The sequence below is a fragment of the Symphalangus syndactylus genome, chromosome 16 (assembly GCF_028878055.3).
Source record: "Symphalangus syndactylus isolate Jambi chromosome 16, NHGRI_mSymSyn1-v2.1_pri, whole genome shotgun sequence".
Classification (NCBI taxonomy): Eukaryota; Metazoa; Chordata; class Mammalia; order Primates; family Hylobatidae; genus Symphalangus; species Symphalangus syndactylus.
In genome coordinates this window covers 46,917,172-46,939,878 of record NC_072438.2, presented here as the reverse complement: position 1 = coordinate 46,939,878, position 22,707 = coordinate 46,917,172, and the positions used below count along the sequence as shown (strand labels likewise).

At 41.7% G+C, this 22,707-nt stretch overlaps 1 protein-coding gene across 2 annotated transcripts in view; it reads right to left on the bottom strand.

Annotated features, from left to right (window-relative positions):
* Positions 1 to 20,158, bottom strand: part of RHOH (ras homolog family member H) — a 52,001-nt gene extending 31,843 nt beyond the window's left edge. The window contains exon 1 of one of the 2 annotated variants that reach the window (XM_055246474.2): positions 19,943 to 20,158. The gene's annotated coding sequence lies outside the window, so the exon portion shown is untranslated. Of the gene's footprint in view, positions 1 to 15,650 lie in introns of both variants that reach the window. The other variant, XM_055246473.2, reaches the window with a different exon arrangement.
* Between the last annotated feature and the right edge of the window lie 2,549 nt (positions 20,159 to 22,707).

Sequence of the window (22,707 nt, the reverse complement as noted above, 5' to 3'; positions counted from 1 at the left end):
TCTCTTGGGGTTTGGTACTTTGCTGAAATGCAAATATCCCTGGAAGGTAAAGACTTTTTTTACCATTAGCACGTTTACACAAATGTGCATCCAGTCCCATTCTTTCCTCAAAGCCAGTTTTGATTGGAGGAGAAGGAAGTTTTTTAAAAAATCACCTATATACAAAAGAGAGGTGAGGATCGGAAGATATATCTTACTGGGCATTAATCCTATTCTCTCGCCCATTCCCAGCTAAGTGCAAGCCCTCGTTGACTTCAAATAGCACTGGTAGCCCACCAGTTTTCCATGTCATCTGTGGATTATCTGAAGTGACATTAATCTGAACTCCTAACAATATCAATCATGCAATAATTCCTCAAACATGTGTTGCACTCTGATGATAGGCTGGCAATATTCTAGATTTTGCACAGAGGACGAAGTAAACTGAGGAACTCTAATCCATCCCAAGGTCAAGTGTCCAATGTATGGATGAAGATTGCCTAGGTTCATAATATTGATCATAACGAAGATGTTAAGGAAGGATTTGGCAGTTAATTCGCTTCATTAGCCATCCATCCTACAGTCCTAGGAAGTATCTCTCTATTCATAATTTATAAAGCAGTGAGGCCCAGGGTAGTGAAGTCAGGGCAGCCTCCAAATTTAATCATCTAAATCATTATGTGCCCTGGGAGTTGTTTACAATGTTTTCCTGGGAAGCTGTATTTTTAAAGCATCGGATGACTCAGAAGCACAGTCCAGCTGGAGGAATACTGTTAGACAGCTCGGGGCAGCTTTCTCACACAGCTTTTCATTTGACCATCACAATTCGAGAAGGAAGGATTGTGACATTATAATTCCCATTTTACAACTGAAGCAGCTTAGGCACAGAAAAAACAATCCAGCTAAAAAGTAAAACAAAACAAAACAAATCTCCTCTCTTTTTCCATTTTATTTCCTTTTCATCTCTTACAAACAAACTAACGGAACTATCAGAACTAATTATCTCATGAACAATCATTTATGACTCCACTGTTTGCAAAACATCTTTTGGTCTTTGTACTATCCACATAAGAGCAATCAAACAGCTCGCTAAAAACCCAATGAAACTACCCCCAAGATATCACCTATGACACTTAAATGTCTTCCTGCATCACTTCATTTTTGCCATTAAAAATAATCAACATTACACTTGGGAGGCCGAGGCAGGCGGATCACTTGAGGCCAGGAGTTCAAGACCAGCCTGGCCAACATAGTGAAAGCACGTCTCTGCTGAAAATACAAAAAAAATTAGCCAGGCATAGTGGTGCACGTCTGTAATCCCAGCTACTTGTGAGGCTGAGGCACAAGAATCGCTTGAGCCCAGGAGGCAGAGGTTGCAGTGAGCTGAAATTGCACCACTGCACTCTGGCCTGGGTGACAAAGAGAGAGGCTGTCTCAAAATAAATAAATAAATAAAATTAAAAGAAAAAGAAATAAAATATATGTTAAATAAAATGTTGTTTGTTCCATTCAACTTACAAAACATACCTCTTGAGGGACCAGTGTGCTAATACACAAAGATATACATCCAAATAAGACACAGTTCCCACTTTTAAGATGTTTACAGTACAATGAGAGAAGACCAACAATTACAACATAAAGTAAGCTGTTCATTAATTTAATGTATGACATTCTCTACGGCAGGCATTGTTAGTTTTCCACTCCATACCTGTGCCTCTCTTTGTCATCAGTAATAGATAATACGTAAGCTTCAGGCAATGGATCATGTTTGGTCTAGCCCAGTATTTCTCAACTTTTTTTCAACATCATCTCCCTAAGAGCATTTTTAGACGCTTTTTTCCAAATTGCCCTATCCATGAAATTTTAATACCATAGACAAATTATATGTCTGCATATATGCTGTATGTATAACTGTGCTTTATACATATAGAGTGAGATATTTTTCCTGCCTTTTCCCTCCCACAAAAGCAATATCCTTCCCTTAAGGGATGATATCAACAGCACTACCCCATCCACGCCCCACCACAACCCTCACCCTATTCTCCACCATGTTCCCCACACCCACCCACCCTGCCTGTTATGAATGTATGGTCTAAGGGAATTGTTAATAGTAAGTCTATTTCCTGTTTCCCACCTTCACGGCAGCTGGAGTGGCTGTGTAACCTAGTTCTACCAATGACACGGAAGCTGTTATCTGTTTGCGAGGCCTCCGGGAAAATTCTTGGTTTCCTAGAAAATGAGACAGCCACTGCCAGCTCATCCTCCTTTCCACCCCAACCTTCCCATGCCTCTTGAATGGAGTACACGGCTAGAAGCTGCAGCAATCATCGTGCAGCCATGACGAAAGACAAGAGAATGGCAGGCAGTCTCGTTGAGCCATTGGCCCAGGGCCGGAAACGCAGATCTCCAAACTTCCTGTTACGTGGAGAAATGAATCCTGGTTGCTTTAAGCCGCCGTTGGTAGGTATTGTATCACTTTCAATTATACAATTGTTATACAAAGCATTGTTAATTGATCAGCTGGGTGCCTTACAAGCAATAGCTGTCCTCTTATGATCATGAGTTATTGTTAAACCAAGCCGGAAAGAAGCACACACACACACACACACACACACAAAATGTAATCAGGAATATTACACAAATCAGACACGAGATTTCACTCCGTTTAAGAGGAAAAGTCTTTTTCACTAAACGAATCAACTTTTCAAAGAGTTATATGATATTCCAACTAATATTTGGCATTTTGAATTAACAAACTTTTAGATATTTGGTATTACTGTGTAGAGAAATGGCCATGAAAAGATACAAGGTAATTTTCCTTTATTTTCCTACTTTACACAGAATGAATATATTTATGATTTGCCTAGGAGATATGTCTTTCAAAATATTTGAAAGTCAATTCTTTTCTAATTGAATATTTAAGATGCATAAGGAAAATGTGCTTCTTAAAGGATCTCTTGACTGGGCGCCATGGCTCAGGCCTGTAATCCCAGCACTTTGGGAGGCCGAGGTGGGTGAATTTGCTTGAAGAGTTCAAGACCAGTCTGGGCAACATGATGAAACCCCATCTCTACAAAAAAAATACAAAACTTAGCCGGCATGGTGGTGCATTCCTGTAGTCCCAGCTCCTCAGGAGGCTGAGGTGGGAGAATCACCTGAGCCCAGGAGGTGGACGTTGCAGTCAGCCATGATCATGCCACTGCACTCTAGCCTGGGCAACAGAGTGAGATCCTGTCTCACTAAAAGAAAAAAGAAAAAAAAATCTCTTTGGGAACCTTTTACAGGTTAAAATGTAGAAATAATCATCTGTATTCATCACTTGAATATTTTATATTTTGCTTAAAGTCTGATACTAGCTAATGCTAATTATCTCATATTTTAAAAACAGAAACCACTCACAAACTTAATTGATAATTCCAACATCTCTCACTAAAAGTCATTTTCTATGCTTTGAGAAACTCAAAATCCCTCTAAATCTAAAGAGCCTCTAAATTTTATTAGATACAATTTAATTATAGACTTACGGCTTTCAAAGCATTAGGTTTCTTTCAAAATGTCGAAAAAAACTCTCATGTCAGAATCATTTTAAATAATTTCGTTATTAACCTCACATCAAAAACTGACATTCTTTTAATAAGGATTATTGGCCTTTTTTATATACAGACAATATATGCTACTTATAGAAAAGACAGGAAAAAATGAAAAACATTTTAAATCATGTAATCTTATCACACACTAGATAATTTCTAACATATTTATTTACCTCCATATTCTAAATTCATGTATAAAAATACATATATAGGCCTTTTTATATTATAAATACAAATATTATATATATATATATTTTTTGAGACAGGGTCTCACTTTGTCACCTTTATCACCTCATACATTTCTGTTGGGCATTTTAAGTTGTTTCTTGGTTTCTCTATTATTAGCAGACACTATTGTGTTCAGAAGTCTTGCTTTTATAATAAAACACCTTGCATTGTTTTCTTAGGAATAATTCTTAAACGTGGTCAAAGACTATCAACAATTTAAAGCTGATCATTCATGTTGCTGCCCAAAACTCACAATTTTTCTAAAAAGAGGCCTTTTGAAAGCTTCCTAAAACAATTCAAAATAATAATTGAGAACAGGGCATATTAAGTGGAGAGAAGAAGGAATATTTAGCTCGTTTTCCAGACTGGCTGATGACATTGTTTATAAATTGTACTTTGGCCAATATTTTGTAGGAAAAGAAAAAACTTGATTATAATTTAAAAGTTTCTAAGCAAACCTTAAAGACTATAAAGGCAACTGAACTTGTTATTTATTCTGCATTTTACATTGGGTACTAGTTTGTTAATGAAACAGTTCTTAAGAGTTGTTAAGCACTCCCAAAATTGGCAAAGGAAACAAAAAGTAACTGTAATTAATGGATAAAATAATGAGCTACGTACCTGTTGAGAAATAAAACCAATCACGACCAAATTTATAAAGGAAGGAGCACTAACATTTAAATTCCAAATAGCTCAAGTGATTGTAGGGAAATACAAAGAGTACAATCATTTAGTCCTCCAAAGAAAGGACAAGTAAATCAGAGGAAGCTGGAAGATAATATAACTTTATAAGGTTGGTTGGTCACAGGTCCAAAAAAAAGTAGATATAAACGTAGGCTGAAAACGCTGGTGATTTTTTTTTAACACAATTGTACCCTCTAGTTTTTTATCATTATTATTTATTTATTTATTTGTTTTTTGAGACCAAGTCTCACTCTGTTGCCCAGGCTGGAGTGCAGTGGCATGATCTCAGCTCACTGCAGCCTCCGCCTCCTGGGTTCAAGCAATTCTGTGCCTCAGCCTCCCATGTAGCTGGGATTACAGGTGTGAGCAACCACCCTGGCTAATTTTTGTATTTTTAGTAGAGATCAGGTTTCACCATGTTGGCCAGGCTGATCTCGAACTCCTGACCTCAGGTAATCCACTCGCCTCGGCCTCCCAAAGTGCTGGGATTACAGGCGCAAGCCACAGTGCCCGGCCACCATCTAGTTTTTAAACAGAAACCACAAGCATCTAGCCCCTGCTGGAGGAGAAACTTTAATTTTTCCTTCCATATGTGTGTGTGATGGGTCTTTCCTGGTGACATACGAAGTGGGTAGTACTTGGGGAAATCCAAAACTATTAGTTTGGGGTTTGAACTCTGGACGGACGTTTTACGTAGAACCCTCCTGCTGCAGCCTGAAAACCATCCATGTGTTTTCATAGCTCTAGAATGTAATAGAAACACTGCCACAATCTACATTTCAGTTGCTTTTCCTGAAATGTAGAGGATGAACAAAAAAGAAAAGATAGCTATAGGACTCAGAAAAAATACTCATAGTTGCCTTTTGTTAATTCAAATGATCCTACAATTACTAGCTGTATTTCTATCACATTAGGAAGCAATGTTTATGCTTCTTTCTATAGATTTTGCACATCGTGGAGGGAAAACACTGGGATGATGACTTTTTTTTTTTTTTTTTTTTGAGACGGAGTCTCAGTCTGTTGTCCGGGCCGGAGTGCAGTGGCGCGATCTCTGCTCACTGCAACCTCTCCCTCCCAGGTTCAAGCAATTCCCTGCCTCGGCCTCCCAAGTAGCTGGGATTACAGGTTCCTGCCACCACGCCTGGCTAATTTTTGTAGTTTTAGAAGAGACGGGGTTTCACCATCTTGGCCAGGCTGATCTTGAACTCCTGACCTCATGATCCGCCTGCCTCAGCCTCCCAAAGTGCTGGGATTACAGGCATGAACCACCGTGCCCAGCCTGATGGCAATTTTAATGCATAAACACTTACAAATAAGATGTATACAAGTATATTTAACCTAAAAGGCATATGCCATATTTGCTACAACAAATATCAATTACTATTATATTTTTAAAGTAGATATTATTATAGATATTTCTCTGATATTGCCAGATATTTTGTGTTTAGGAATATAGTGACAATATTGTTTTGGCACATATAGGAAATTGTGGTATTGTCAATAAGTAAGGGTTTTTCTGGCTTTTCCCCTCCTATTTCCTGTATGTGCCTCCAACCCTCTCTCCTACTTCCTTATCACATGAAGAAGACAGAGAAAGACTACTATTGATATAAATTTCAGCAATTACTGCCCAAAGAGTAGAGCTTGAGGAAAATCAGGTTTTATCAAGAAAAAGTATACCAAAGGGGACTTTTAGGCCCCTTAAAGGTTTTTGTAGTTGATTTTACATCATTTAAATTTGACTCTAAATATATTGAGTTTCCTTTTCCTTGTTAGAAGGAATAATTACAGGCATTCTTATGCTTCTCAACCACAGTTGGAATCATTTTCAGCTCAAAACTGGAACAAAGACCAGAAGAATTTTTTGTGGCAACTGAGAAAAAAAAATGCAAGAAAGGGGGAAAAAGGTTCATAGTAAGGGTTGTATATTTAGAGGCTCTCAAGAAGGCGACAGCTGGACCTGGAGGGAAGACAAATTAAAAGTAGGGGTCCTGCCTGAAAGAAAGGAAAAGAGCCAAGGAAGAGATGTGTGCCAGTCCATTCTCTGCATGGGCAACTAGGTTGCTAGACATAATGACCTGGCAGGGGAAAATAATCTCCAGGAGGTAAGAGGAGTAGAGACTTTGCTACCAGCCTTTGGTGTATATGGAATATTTGTGTTTTGAGGGCTGTGTATTTGTGTATGATGCAGTATTATTATTAAAATAGATATTGAAACTTACAAGAAACCTAGTCATGGATGTGCAACAATTAAAATGGTTATAGAAGTTAAGGCACGCTGATTACAGGAACATATTTGTTATAGATTTTCCCTTTCTATCTCAAAGACAGATTTCCAATTTTTATGCTATCCCACACCAAGAGAACCTTGACTCACCATGTATTTAGTCAATTTCACATTCTTTTTCTCTGGAGGGATGAAGATGGAGTGCATTTCTCTTTCTCATCCAGTGTCAATCCACTGTATGACCGTGACATGAGAATGTGGCCTCATCTTACCACTTCCAGCAGGGTTGGCTAATTTAAACAGACGGGTTTGGGGTTAAGTCTCCATACCCTGCCTGATACCACAGTCTGGGAGGACAGGAAATGAACAAAGCCCCGAGCTTTCAGCTCAAAACACTCAGTTCCCCAAATTGCAGGTCAGATACCTACTAATGGAAGATGACCAACTGGGCTTCTGTGATCAAAAGACTACACAGGAAAATAACTATCTTCAAAGTTATCAAAGCCCAACCAGATGTTCAGCTTCAGATAAGACAACTACATCTTACACTCAAAAGCGAGCACTTTACCCACCGGCTAATGCTAATGCCTTTCACCCTAAAAGCAGCTGGGCTGGATATCCAGTACGTTGCTTAGGGGCATCAGATGACCCCACGCTACTCACTACACTCTAGAGTTGGTCAATCAGTGCTTACAACCTGCCTGCATTTCTTTTTCTTTTTCTTGTAAACTGTGTCTCACTTTGTTGCCCAGACTGCAGTGCAGTGACACAATCTTGGCTCACTGAAACCTCTGTCTCCTGGGTTCAAGCGATTCTCCTATCTCAGCCTCCTGAGTAGCTAGGATTACAGGCTCATGTGCCACCATGCCCAGCTAATTTTGTATTTTTAGTAGAGATGAGGCTTTGCCATGTTGGCCAGGCTGATTTCGAACTCCTGACCTCAGATAATCTGCCTGCCTCAGCCTCCCAAAGTGCTGGGATTACAGGTGTGAGCCACCTCGTCTGGCCCTGCCTGCATTTCTTGTGCCACCCAAGGCATCACGAGCTGATAAGACATTAAAGTGGCATCTTGAGAGACTGCTTTCCCAAATGGGAACCGACCCTGGCTTCACGTGAGAGAATTCAGAACTAAGGATTTAGAGCATTAATCATATGTTATCTGAAGGGAACCAACTCTAGCCCCACATGCTACTCATTTTAAGGATCTGATGCTATAAAACTACACATGTATCCGCCATCTTGCCCTCATTTCAGCCATCAGTTAGAGAAGCAGCATTTCTGTCTTTAGGGGCTTAATCTGATGTCAGTAATAACCAGAACTTCCTCTGCAATGCTCCCTTTGCTGAGGCCAGAGCTCCTCACATGAGGCCTCTGGATCCCTGAGAGTCCGTGAATGGGTTTTAGAGGGTCCTTATATCCCCCAGGACTGTGCAGCAAATGTTCATGTCCCTGTATGAGAAAATCTTTGGCTCTCATCACATTGTCAAACGAATCTGTGACCAAAAATAGTGATTAAGAAACATTGCTCCAAAGCATAAGCCAATCAGTCCATGAAAAACCCTCTTAGGTGGGGAATAGAATAGTCAGCGCGTGCTTGTAGAAAGAGGTCTGATTTCAAGGCTGGGCGTGGTGGCTCACGCTTGTAATCCCAGCACTTTGGGAGGCCGAGGCGGGCGGATCACGAGGTCAGGAGATTGAGACCACGGTGAAACCCCGTCTCTACTAAAAATACAAAAAAAAAAATTAGCCGGGCGTGGTGGCGGGCGCCTGTAGTCCCAGCTGCTCGGAGAGGCTGAGGCGGGAGAATGGCGTGAACCCGGGAGGCGGAGCTTGCAGTGAGCCGAGATTGCGCCACTGCACTCCAGCCTGGGTGACAGAGCGAGACTCCGTCTCAAAAAAAAAAAAAAAAAGAAAGAGGTCTGATTTCAGGCGTTAGACCCTTGCACATCCAACAGACCCTGTGAGTTGCGCCTCCAATGTTAAGATGGGTTGTTAACTTATCCTTGGTTTACCACATCATGTCTCAAGAGATTAGAGGCCCTGATGATGGGGAATGTGATTAAAGTAAAAGAATCATCTCCACTGTAAGAACAGCACGAGACATTGAAGGCTATTTGAAAGCTATTACAATCACTAAACTTCCAAAGCCGGGTGAAGCAGATAATCTCAGAACCATGGCTACTGCGATGTCATTCACTTTCATATGTTTATTTTGTGATATAATGTTGTTGTGGCATAAGTCTAATTGTTATTACTATTTTGAGTGCTGAGTTCTGTATATAAAATACTACATTTCATCAAAAAATATACTTTCTTTTCTTCTTTAACATAATGTTATCATACAGTAAGGTCCAGAGTGTTTTCTGTCGATAGCACTCCCATATTCTACTACGGGTTTAATAACCACCTCTCGATGGCCTGAAATAGAATGTTTATGGGTCCTAGCCTCTCCCCATGACCATCTTTCTCTGTGCTCATAGTTCCCCTAGTCACAGCTACTTTTAATTGATTCAAATGCTGGACAAAATTGTTTAACTGTGGAAGAGAATTTTGTGCCACAAACTATATTCCTTTAAGGAATATCATAAGTATAGCTTCCTGGTTTTTGCTGTTTGTTTCTATAACAAATAAATAACTTGTCCCTCTGGGCTTTCTCTGTTTTCATTCCCCTTTTACATTTTAAGTCCTTCAATTCTGAGCCTTTAAGTAACAGCTTCACCCTCAACACACACACACACACACACACACACTCACAGATATACCTTCCCTGGACAAAACCAAACTATTGCCTTTATTCCACTAGTGTTTCTCAAAGTGTAATCTGCAGCCAATTCACATCGGAGTCTTCATAGGGTGGGAGGATTTGTTAAGAATGCATATTCCTGCCAACCTCCAGACCAACTGTATCAGAATGCATGGAGATGGAACCTGGATACTAAATTAGTTAACTCTTCCTCCACTCATCCAGGTGATTCTTAAACACACTAAAACTTGAGAACTGGCCGGGCGCGGTGGCTCACGCCTGTAATCCCAGCACTTTGGGAGGCCGAGGCGGGCGGATCACGAGGTCAGGAGATCGAGACCATCCTGGCTAACATGGTGAAACTCCGTCTCAACTAAAAATACCAAAAAATTAGCCGGGCGTGGTGGCGGGCACCTGTATTCCCAGCTACTCCGGAGGCTGAGGCAGGAGAATGGTGTGAACCTGGGAAGCGGAGCTTGCAGTGAGCCGAGATCATGCCACTGCACTCCAGCCTGGGCAACAGAGCGAGACTCCATTTCAAAAAATAAAAAATAAAACTAAAAATAAATAAACAAACTTGAGAACCATTGCTCTACAAAAATCATTTCCTTTCTGGTTTCAGCCCCTATTTTTTTTGGGTCAAAATGGAGTTATTTTCTTATCCATCTTGTTCACCTCTGAGATCAGCGTCTTCTTGTCTCTTCCTAAGAAACCTTCTCTCCCCTGTCTCTCTGGCCTTTGATGGTAGCTTTTCTCTGGGCTATTTCTCAGTCCTTGCAGTCTACTTTAGCAGGTCCTCAGGACACAGTTACTTACTTCTTCCTCCTCCTTAAGCTGCTCTAAAGAAACCCCTTTAGCATCCACAGCTCACACTGCCTAGCTCCAGACTCTCTTTACAATACCCTGCCCAGGGATTCACAGTAACATCTATCCGTTAAAGGTAAAGCTCCATTGGTTCACAAAACTCATGGCCTTCCTCCTAAATGTTAAAACTACTCAAGATCATTTATTAACAGGTGTTCTCCAAATTTCTTAAATGCACACACACCACGACTACAATAAATGAAATAAAAACAAATTCTACTATTTCACCATTCTAACATACCAAATGCTGTCATTTTTTTATGGCTCACATTTAATTCTTATTCATAACAAAATCAGAATGTAATTAAAATTTTTAATTCTGATTTTCTAACCTAACATCATATCAAATATATTTTCATAACCATCATAACTATGATTTTTAATGACTTTAAAACAACCCATGGGCTGTGCGCAGTGATGTGCCTGTAATCCTAGCACTTTGGGAGGCCAAGGCAGGAGGATCACTTGATCCCAGGAGGTGGAGACCAGCCTGGGCAACAAAGTGAGACCCCATCTCTACAAAAAAAAAAAGTTAGCCAAGTGTGGTCCCAGCTACTTGGGAGGCTAAGGCAGGAGGATCAAATGAGCACAGGAGGTCAAGGCTGCAGTGAGCTGTGATTACATCACTGCACTCCAGCCTGGGTGACAAAACAAGACACTGTCTTAAAAAAAAAAAAATTCATGGAGTTAATGTTGCCAGAACTCCTATTGCTTAGTGTTTAGGTTATTTTCAGATTTTGCTGCTATAAATGATACTACAGTGAATATGTTCATGCATATTATTTCTTTTTTCTTTGAATTATTTATTCAGAATAAGTTTCCAGGGGTGGAATGAATGGATCAAAGTGTACGAACACTTTAATGGCTCTTGGTACATATCGTCAAATTGCCATATTTGTATTTTACACAGTTCCTCAGTAGTATGCTAGTAAACGTCTAACAACATGCTCGCCCCCCGCCCTGAAAAAAAAAGGGTAGGGAGCCTGATTTATTGTGTTTGCTGATTTTCACAGTGTACTTTTACCATAGCCAATTTCAAGCCACCAACATGACATCGCTGAATGCAAAATTGAAAAGAGATGCTCAGATAGCACAATATTATATAGCATTTCCATCACACAGATAAAAAGAAGTCAATAACTTCACTGACTTGGAAAATTTCTGAAACCATTAACAATCAGCACTTGCGAGCAAGCCTGTTCTAGAACACCACCGTAAACATCTCCCTTGATATTTCGCAAGAGCACATCTTTTTTTTTTTTATTGAAATCATTGAAAATTCACCCTGTTCCCATCTGTGTGACAATGAGCATGCTTTTAGGTCCATAGATGATGCAAATAATGAATAAAACCTAATGCAAAAAAAAAAAAAGGACAGAGTGAACATCTAACGCCTGTCTGGGTTGAATAATTCTGTCTACCCACCCTCAAGCATTCATTTTACGGTGCTTTTTTCCATGAGGTCATGTATACAAATGATTCAATCATTTATTTACTTAACAAGGCACTGAATGGATGACTATATGTAGTTCTCAGGCAAATGCGATGAGAACTGTATCTTCTGTTTCTTAACCACTCTCTTCCTTGGGTTCGTTTTCTACGAAATGGGGAAGAGGTCACTGTGACTTCAGTTTTACAAGAAACTGAGTGAAGAGATAAGAAAGGTTCAACTTATGCTGTAAGAAGCACTTGAACATTCAGTAATGCTCTGGAAATTTCTTCCAAAAGCAATTCATTAGTATTCTATTTTACCAGAAAAGAATGTGATTTGGCACTTTCGTTTGAAAGCAACATCCCCTCTTTGGGCTGCCCCGGAATAATATATAGCTTCTACATGTATACAACACTTTGGTTTTTAAATTAGTGGCACCATATGTTTGCATGTTAAAATGTAGGTATGACTGAGCTAAACATCCTCACATCCTTGACCCAGTCACCCCACTCCCAATAACTCATCCCAAGGAACAAACTCAAAACAAAGGATAATACTTTCTGTGTGAAGATATTAATCACAATAGAGAGTAGATCACTTTGCCTCATTTCAGCACTTATTCAACTTATGGCTTCTGGGGCCCTGGTAGAAGAGTTCTACATTCTTCATTCCTAAATCCCTACCTGTAAAACGACCACTTTCCAAGTTGTTTTGGGGCTTGTATTTTTTAATTACACAGATTCCTGGACCTCATGTGAGGGCTGGGGTATGAGACATGGAATTTCAATTTCTTAAAAGCTCCCCAAGTGGTTTTGCTGTCCAGCCGGCTTTAGAAACCACTATTCCACACTGAGACACCAGACACTTGATCATGGTCTCTGAACAACTGTCCACATCCGGGGAATAGTATGACAACTTCTCGTGCAAGTCGTCAAAAGGTTGTTCAGGGCATTCAAGCAGTTGCTAGAGTCAAATGGCTAAAGAGCCACAGAGGAGCCCTAAGTTTCTGGTACCCTTCCACCCCCCTGGGGTCATCCTTTCCATCTCTGACACCCTCCTTGCTCTCACCGCCCAGCCCAGCCCCCGACACTGTCATGCTGCCTCCCAGCCTCCACCTGTGCACCCCATCCTGACTTGTGCCCATCCCTTTTCATACACAAAGCTCCAGAGTCTCCTCCCTTGAGGACGCCAGTGGGACTCTAGAAGGAACACTATCACGGTTTGACTCAAGTCACCTGCACACATAATTAGGAATCCCCTGCACAATTAACACGCCAGGTAGACTTGCATTTTTTTAAAGGAGGCTTTTAATCTAGAAAAATATTTATAACCTAGAGAGTGGAATGGGAAAGCAGGATGCTTTTTAATCTTGGCTTTCACCCAGATCCAAGCATCCCAAACCCAAATAAGCACTCACTGCCGCAATGATCCCCACTCCTAAGTAGAAACGGAATTTTAATTGTGCCTTGCTAGCACTAAAATTAACACATTGTAAGATAAAATAATTTAATTTAAACTGGGCAAGGAAGAAAGGTCATGTTCTCGGCCTCTATGAAAAGCACCTCTAGAATTCCACCCCAAGCATTCAGAGAGCGACATCCACCAAGGAGGCCCACAAGTAATGCAGCGGATACTCAGAGGACCTCTTGCATAAGCTAGAGAAACTGTTACCAAATGGCTTCAAATAGCAGTTTCCAAGCTTGTTTTCCTTCCTTCATACGTATTCTCGCTAGAAAAACACCCAACCCCTGTGCCTTGTCCATATTTGGTGCTCAAAAAAACAGTAATTCCCAGCCTCCTCCTGTCACCCCACTTTCCCTGAAAAGGAATGTTGGGATTAGGAGAGTTAGCTTTGCAGGCTTCTTGCTCTTAAGCCAGGGCTCATAACACCTTCATTTGTGGCAATAGCCAAGTCCTTAATAAGAATCATAAGAGTTGCATCTATTGAGAGATTTTTTTTAATCAGGCACTAGGCTACATGCTTTACATATTTTTTATCTCATTTGATCTCTACAACCACCCTCTGAGGTAGGTATTTTCAGTTATTATTACTGTTATTAGAGCTATTTTGTGATTTTTTTTTTTAATCTGAGCATTGAAAAGTAACTTCTGTGAGGTTCCCACAGCCCAGAAATGATAGAATGATAGAATGGGGATTCGACGCAAAGCAATCTGGCTCAAAAGTTGGGTTCTTATTCACCGTGCTGTATGTTTATTATTATATGGGTTCAGATATTTTATGGTCCAGAAAAAAAGTGTCTGAATTATTATGATCTACCGACTCTCTAACCAACGTCCGGAAAAAGAGCAGAAGCATACCCATGCCGTCTCATTTAGACATGCAAAGAAAGTAGCACATATTTCATGGGATTTGGGGACTGGCTTTTGAGGAATAGAGACTGGCTTGTCATTCATAACCAACTCGTCCTCCCAAGAGGAAGGCCACTTTAATTCCTGGATAACTGAAGGGCCCCCTTAAAATATAGAAACCAGAGGTGGAGGTCTTACTGGTACCCCGAGCCACACGAACCTTTCTCTGCATAAATGATGTCCTAAGGGAAGGCAGTAGAGGGCAAATGGAGGCCCACAGCCAGGCGTAGGGATGCAGAAAGCAGCCCCAAGTGGGAAGAGGCCACGCTCGACAAGCTCCCTCTCACGTGGAATTCTGCTAGTGCCGTGAGAGCCGAGGAGGTGCAGCCGCAGGGCAGAAGGAGACTGGTGACTATTGAATGGGGTCACTTCTCCCCAGTGCCTGCAAGGTCCTCGCTTTTGTGTCCACACCCTAACTGTCTAATCTGATTTCCTGCAATGTGTAAAACAAACTGTCTTCTCTTCTCCAGTGTCTCTTCAACTGGCTTTATCATCTCCAGGTCAGTCTCGCCTTTGTGCCTTTGCCCACAAGGTCCTCCCAGTCTAAAATCACCTTCTCCTTCTCCTTCTACTGACACTTCGCATCCTTCCAAAGCCCAGATCTTCCCAACAACTCCAGTTTGCCCCCAGGCCCTCTCCATGGAATTCGCAGAACTCTTCAAGCCTGTGCTGCCCCGCTCATCACTGAATTCTCATCTTGCATTGCTTCCTAAATTTTACTTCTTATCACGACTACCAGATTGTAGGGTCCTTCGAAGTAGAGATTTTTAAAATATTTATCTTATATCCTCCACAGCACCAGCTTAGAACCAATAAGGGATCACCAACTACTTGATGCCTGCTTGAATACGTCAATGGCAACTTTCATTTAGTAAAGCACCTAAAACCGGTGATTTCCCAAACTTTGTTTAGTTACAACTCAGGCTACTGACTGGTACCTTGTAGCATATCTCCAAATCAAACCACCTCAGAAGAAAAATTAAATTTAATTAAAAAATAAATGTTATACATCATAGAGCACTTTTGGGAAATGGGCATTAACATTGGCAATAGGTGAAAACCCATGCTAGAAATTCCAGATTGAAAAACACATGCTAGAAATTCCAGATTGAAATCTACGTCATTTAGACTTCGGTTCTGTTTCTTTTCTGAACTAGACAACTTTAAAATTCATATTTGCACAACTTAGAGAATCTTAGATTTACTTCATCAAACCTTGGGTAGATTTAAACTACCCATACAGTTGAGCTCAGTCACAGTCACAAGCATATGCATTCTCTAGAATATCTGGAAAACCAAAAAGCCAACTATTGTAACTTTTCATGTTTCAAAAATCTTGTTAGGACTGTGGTGAGGGGCAGTGAATATCAAAGCAACACTCCCCCCGCCCCAACCCCCATCCCCCTATAAATTGGTTCTACGCCTTACAGCAGGTAGATAGAGTCATTACGATGTTTGGCCTAGAGTAAAAGCTAAATAAAATTAGAAAAATTTGACACCAAAGAAATACTTTTAAGGAAGCAAAATCCTCACCTGTTGCAGAATGCCGAAGAAATTTCTTGACAGTAAAATGACTGACTCCGGAAATCAAATTTGTTCAGCAAAAGGAGGTGAAAACAAAAGCGGCCCAATCCTTTTCACTGTGATTGATTTCCTCCTAGGATCAACCTCTCCCTCGTTCCCGAGAATATTAACTGATTCACACTGGGAGAACTGAAAATACAACAGTTGGGCTGGCAGGGAGTCCACCCCAAGATGGTTGGGTTGAGTGTGTGTGAGGCAGCAGGAGCAATCCGAATGTGACAAAAGAGATTAGCAAGTTCCTGTGCCTAAGTCAATTTCCTGTAGCCGGCTTCTCCGCAGAGGGGGTTTCATTTGTGTGGGTTTAGGGGGGTGTGTGTGCACGTGCGTTTCTCTCCATTAGAATATGAAACTTCCCCAGATCAGAGGCAGAATAAGGCCTTTGCTGCACTGCTGGGTTTGCGTTTAATTTATCCCCCACCCCATTCCGAGACTGTGTTTCTCTCCCCGTTAGCCCCATTTTCCTCCAGCAAAGCCCTACATAAAACTGAAGAAAGGAAGACTGAAGAGTCCAAATGATTCCTCATGGAAGTAAAATTACCAAAAAAAAAAAAAAAAAGTCCATGCCACTGACCAATCTTGTTTAATTTAAGCTTAGGAAACAACACCTTAGAACCTTCCCCCCATCAGCTTGGGGAAAACAGGAGGTGGATTGTCTGCTTTGCTTTGCTGCATTAAAAACTATCAAATAATATTTTGCAAAGAACAGACGCAGGCTTAGTGAGAGTTCAAGCAGCCCCCGCCATGCGTTCACCCCTGTATGGGCGAGCACCTGGGCTGGGAGGTATCTGGCGATGAGTTGTTTTTTCAGACTCCTCAGAGTTTCATTATTTGCCTAAAAACACAAGTTTACTTGTTTTGTCCTAATGGGCAATCCAGGTGTAGAGACCATCTGCAACTACTTAGGTTATGGCTAAACGCCTAACCCAACAAATTGAACTTTTGTGATGTGGTCACAACCCCCTGTGCCCCAAATCCCTGAATAACTATTGATGCTACTGCTCACGGTGATAGCTTGGTCAAAATACCTGCCAACCGTAAGGATAAAGTCAACTCCATGCCTTTTATTTTATCAGTGCATCGGCCCCACACTCAAAGATTTGAGTTTAATTGAGCTGGGTTGGGACCGGACATCAATATTGTTTTAAACCCCTCTGATTATTCTAATACTGCTGCCACTCTAATGAATGAGAAGGAGGAAAGAACATTCCATGTAGAGGCAAATAGTACATGCAAAGGCCCTGAGGTGGGAAAGAGGTTGGCATGTTCAAAGAAGTGAAAGCAGATGACTGTGCTTGCAGCATAGTTGTAGAGGGAATCAATGGTACAGGGTGAGCATTCTTATCAATAGACACCCAATTACCAAGTTCACAAGACTTTCAAATGAACCCAAGTGTCAATTTGTTAATGCACAGTAAGAACTCAATCTGCCAGCTGAGATCCTCGAGCCTTCTGAAGAGCACATTATCTCCTAGAAAATCCTCTGTGGGAGGCCAGGTGCAGTGGTGGTGGCTCACACCTGTAATGCCAGCACTTTGGGAGGCCGAGTGGGGAGCATTGCTTGAACCTAGGAGTTCGAGACCAGCCTGGGCAACATAGTGAGATCCCATCTCTACAAAAATTAGCTGGGCAACCACACCTGTAGTCCTAGCTACTCAGGAGTCTGAGGCAGGAGGATCGCTTGAACCCATGAGGCTGAGGTTGCAGTGAGCTGTGATTCACCACCATACTCCAGCCTGGGGACACAGCAAGACCCTGTCTCAAAAAAGAGAGAGAGAGAGGGACAGACAGAAGGAGGGAAAGGAAGGAAAAGGAAGGGAAGGGAAGGGAAGGGGAGGGGAGGGAAGGGAAGGGAAGGGGAGGGGAGGGGAGGGAAGGGGAGGAAGGAAGGAAGGAAGGAAGGAAGGAAGGAAGGAAGGAAGGAAGGAAAGAAGGAAGGAAGGAAGGAAGGAAGGAAGGAAGGAAGGAAGGAAGGAAAGAAAGAAAGAAAAAAAGGAAAGAAAGAAAGGAAAGAAAGGAAAGAAAGAAAGGAAAGAAAGGGAAAATCCTCTGTGGAAAGCCAGATCACCATGGTGATGTTATCAGCTGAGCAGAACATAAGCTTGTGGATATTTTCTTTATTTACTTCTGGTTTTGTTCATCAAAGGATTTAGAGCATCTTGCAAAAATACTTACACCTTAGCAAAATGAAACAATTAAAAACAAGAAATTTGAAAATGAGGCCAAGAGAAGTGAAGACAAAAATGACACTAAAACTGGGGGTGAAGTTAATTACAGAGAATGTATGCCACGTGATTCTATGCTCTTCAGCAACTGGTATGAAGCGGGAAATACCACCACACAGAAAACTCATTGCCCGCGGGAGGAGCATAAACACATAGCTCAGAATCATGAGGTCTTCCTGGCTCCCCAGTGCGGAGATTAAAGAGAAGCTTTGCCCCCTGGATTCCTATAGAGAAGACAACACGGCTGAAGTGAAACACCATGTTTAGACTCCACTCAGCCAGCCACAAGTCTGTGAGGTGGTTCCTTACACTGTTCCTCCATGTATGCTGATTGCATCTTACCGAAGAGTTTACTGAAAGCAACTCCAGGGTGTGCGGCAGGGAGAGTGCAGCAGGAGATTAATAAGAGTGTGCCACCCCACAACACCACTTTGATGTTCCAGTTTTATCCAGAGATGAAAAATGACTTCATGGGCCGGGCGCAGTGGCTCACGCCTACAATCCCCACACTTTGGGAGGCTGATGCAGGCGAATTGTTTGAGCCCAGGAGTCCAAGACCAGCCTGAGCCACATAGCGAGACCCAGTCTCTAAAATAATAATAATAATAACAATAACAATAGGCCGAGTGCTGTGGCTCACGCCTATAATCCCAAAACTTTGGGAGGCCGAGGAGGGCGGATCACTTGAGGTCAGGAGTTCGAGACCAGCCTGACCAACATGGTGAAACCCCGTCTCTACTAAAAATACAAAAATTAGCTGGGCACAGTAGCTCATGCCTGTAACCCCAGCTACTCGAGAGGCTGAGGCAGGATAATTGCTTGAACCCAGTAGGCAGAGGTTGTAGTGAGCCGAGATCATACCACTGCACTCCAGCCTGGGCAACAGAGTAAGACTTCAGCCTAAATAATAACAATAATAAAGAAAAATGACTTCAGATATGCTTCAGAAAATTCAGGATAAAAAGTTTGTCTCATCCAAGTTTCTAAAAGATTTAAAGAGGCAAAGAGTTCAAAACTGGTTGCCCCTCCAACAAGAGATCCAGTGTCCTTTAAGGGGGACACTGTCTCCCCTTCAGAAAGCAGAGGAGTCAGACAAGGACAGCTGCCTGTGTGGACAGACCCCCTCCATCTCCTAAGTAGAAGGGGAGATGAGGCTCTACCCTTTGGGAAACAAAGCAAGAAATGCCACCAGCATGATTTATAACGAGCTCCAGGCCTCAGGCCTTGTACCGTTTTCTGCATGAAAGTGGAGACGTACTCCAGAGTCAGGATGGACTGGGTGTGTCCCACCCCATCCTGGAAGGGACTAGGAAGGGCACTGTCACACCTGGCTACGAGACCCCTGTCCCTTTCACCCCCTGGCTGACCACCCTTCTGCTTCTGAAGAACTGGTTTTCTGTGCCTGGAATTGCCAGTTTCAGATGATCTGGTACAGTCCAGCATTGGGCTTCCTCCTGCTCCTGATTTACACACCTCTAATCTTCACACAGTTTAATCTCAGAGAGGATTTTCTTATGGGGAGGGGACAGGGGGTCGCCATCTAATTTTCTTCCTTCCTTGAAAGTGTCTTTTTGGTGTTTCTCTCTCACTCTCTCTCTCCCCACTCCCCTCCTCCCCCACCCCGCCCCTCCGCTCCTCTCTCTCTCTCTCTCTCTCTCTCTCTCTCGCTCATTCTTTTAACAGACTTTTAACCGACAGGGGTAGTGGTGAGGGGAGGAAGCAAACGCTGAAAATACATGCAAACAGTTACAGACACACATGCACCCAAGCCCTAGGGCGTGTCCCTTCTGATGCTGTGTAGTCTGTCCTTGGGATGGGGTTGGGGGAAATCCTGGGGACTTCAGAGTGGCAGGAGGAAGGAAACGATGGGTCCACAGTTCCCAACTGGGAATCGGAGCCCCCCTCTGAGCCATCTTCCAGGAAGCCATCTGTAGCCACCACCCACCTCCACTGCAAGCCCAGTGAGTGCCCTCCCAAGGGCTCCATAGCACGTCGTATTAACACGGCCGGAGCACTCACCAAATGGCCCTGCAGTGTTCACTTCAGAGGTCCCAGGGCTCAGGGTCCAGCCTTGCCCACTCAGAAATCCAAGGTACTGAACAACCACTTTCTGAACAATAGATTGATTCTCCCATCTCACAGCCTCACAGCTGCCCTTTATGGTAAACACTTTAAACCCTATTTTAACAGCCAAGGAAACAGAGACTTCAACTGGTTAAATGATTTGCATAAGACCCTATGGCCTATGAAAACCAGAACCAAGATTCACCCCATTCATCTGTCCTGGCTGTCACTCCCGCTGCCTCCCCACAGAGAGAATTGAACCACCGTGGGCAAGGAGGAGCAGCCAGCGCCCCAAGGCCCAAGGCCCATTTTCCTGGCCCTAAACATGCCCCCTCCAAAAGCAAAGAGTTACTTTCTCAAAACCACCTTCATCAGAAATGTTCTCTGATATGGCAAAAGAACAGCTTACTTTTACTTTAATAGTCTCCTGTGAACAAAGACCTCTTTTATTGAGGTTTTTTAAATAATATGACAACTACCTGTGTACCCTGAACTCATGCATAAGTACTGTTTGCTCATTGCAAAGGTGTTGTGCCACTTACACCAGCGAAAACTCTTAATGACAATTGTAATTGTATGAATAGTAAATCTTAGAAACCTTGAGACATGAATCATCTACTAAATTATTTCAACGCTGGGTTAGTAAGATGCCTTTCCCTCCCCCTTGCTATTAGCATATTAACTGAAATGATTTAGATTCAGTGGGTAGCTTTTAATGTTTACACAGACCCTCATTTATGCCACCTAATAAAATATTTCAGTGAGTTGTGAAGATAGATAATATGTACTAAAACCTTGTCTGAAGGCTTTGAATTTCAAAACCAGGCCATTAGTCATATTGCAATTATTCTCACCCAGCTCCCCACTGGATGATGAACAACCATATTAAAACAAAATATCCTTTCTTTCTGATTGAGAGATTTCATGATGGGAACTATAAAATGTTAAGAGAATGATCTTAATTCTGATGTAACTTTTAGTGTGAAAATACATTCATATAAAATACTTTTTAAATTCTGAATATTGAAATAGCTTCAAAATGCCACAGGCTAGAAATCTCATGGGTGATTTCCTCTTTATGCATTTTAATTCATTATAAAAAAAAAACAGCCTCCCTAACCAGATAATAGCATTTGAAACATCTTCTAGCTTCCCTCTTATTGCCATAACCATAAAACCATCATTTCCCCTGCTGTTATTCTCATCATTTATTTTCTCTTTAAATATGCTAATGTATCATAACATATTGCTTTTTGTTTCCGTGAATATTCGGTTCTCAGGATTCTCAACTGCCGTGTTTATTCTGGTTTGTTTGCCCTGGATTAATGTGTTGATCTAGCAAACACTCACATCCTGGTTCTTTTTATTGCAGAGCCATAATTCATAAGAAGACAGGGTCTTGTTGCGGAAGATGATAGGACCTGAAGTGATAGTTCAAGCTGTGGCTCTAAAGTAATGATATAACTTTTCGTAAAAAGTCTGTCAGAGCAGAGCAAATGTAGTCAAATGACCTTTTCCCTTCAAAGCAGTCCCTCGATAGCTGATGCACTTTTGCAACACCACAGACATTAGTCAAAGTGCATTTAGACCCTTTTTACAATATCCTTGAGAGACAGTTTAATAAACTACAAAACAAAACCAGTATCTGCATTCTGTTCACAACTTGTTTTTGACTCAAAATAGTACACGGCTTTTTAACCCACCTTATTCACTGGATGTAGCTCCTGGCTGTCTCCTAAAATCAAATCCACTCTAAAAGGAAAAAGATTTTGCCATCATTGGCAAAGTTTTTAAAGATTGTGCTGCAGGCTCTGAAAGTGAGTTCAGAGGAGGAGTTTAAAATGTAGTGTTAGTAAGAGCAGTATCTTTGGGTCAAGGGCCCGAGCTCCTAGGGAATGACTGCAAAGCACAGGACGTGCACAGTGATGTAGAAGCTGATCAGCGTGAAGAGTGAAGAAGAAGGTCATCATTGCTTCTTCTCAAACTCATGTCTTACTCGTTGCATTGATAGGGATCTTCAGTTTGAGCACAAACATCACAGGGTAACTGCAACCCAGCACATCTGCTCACAGCGGGCGTTGCAAACATTTCAGTTGTAAGGCAGGGCAGACCGAGTGTTAATTTGCCATCTTTTCAAAATAACAGATCTCCTCACTGTTCTGTAGGGAACAGGTTGAAGCTTAAACTGAAAGGCAATCTGAAATTTTGGAGAAAGTATACATTTGGATTCAGACAAAGCAAGATTCGAATCACGGCTCCACTTATTACTAAGGATGAGGCCCTGATCTGCCCAACTGCAAAACAGGTATAATATCTAACTTGGAAGAGTTCTATTAAAAAAAAAAAAAAAACCTGACTCGTGCTTGGAATACAGTTAAGTGCTCAATACATAGTGGCTGTTATTAGCCACTCTTGTTTTGGATTTTTACTTTCTGGAGTATTTTTCCCCCTCCATCCCTACCCCCTCTTTAAATAACAACTGTTGAATTGAAAAATTTGAGAAGCTTTGGCAGGGCCCAAATTCACATGGAATAAAGTCATAGAAGCTCACACATCACTCAGAGGATTCTAATGTCATATGTTTATTGTCACAATGAGTTAAAAGGATACAGAAAATTTAAAATCAAATTGTTAATGATATTTTATTCCTTATGCATAATCTGAGCAATGCAGAATCTTCAGAGGTGCCTCCTGAAGGCATCTGGTTGCCGCATTACAAA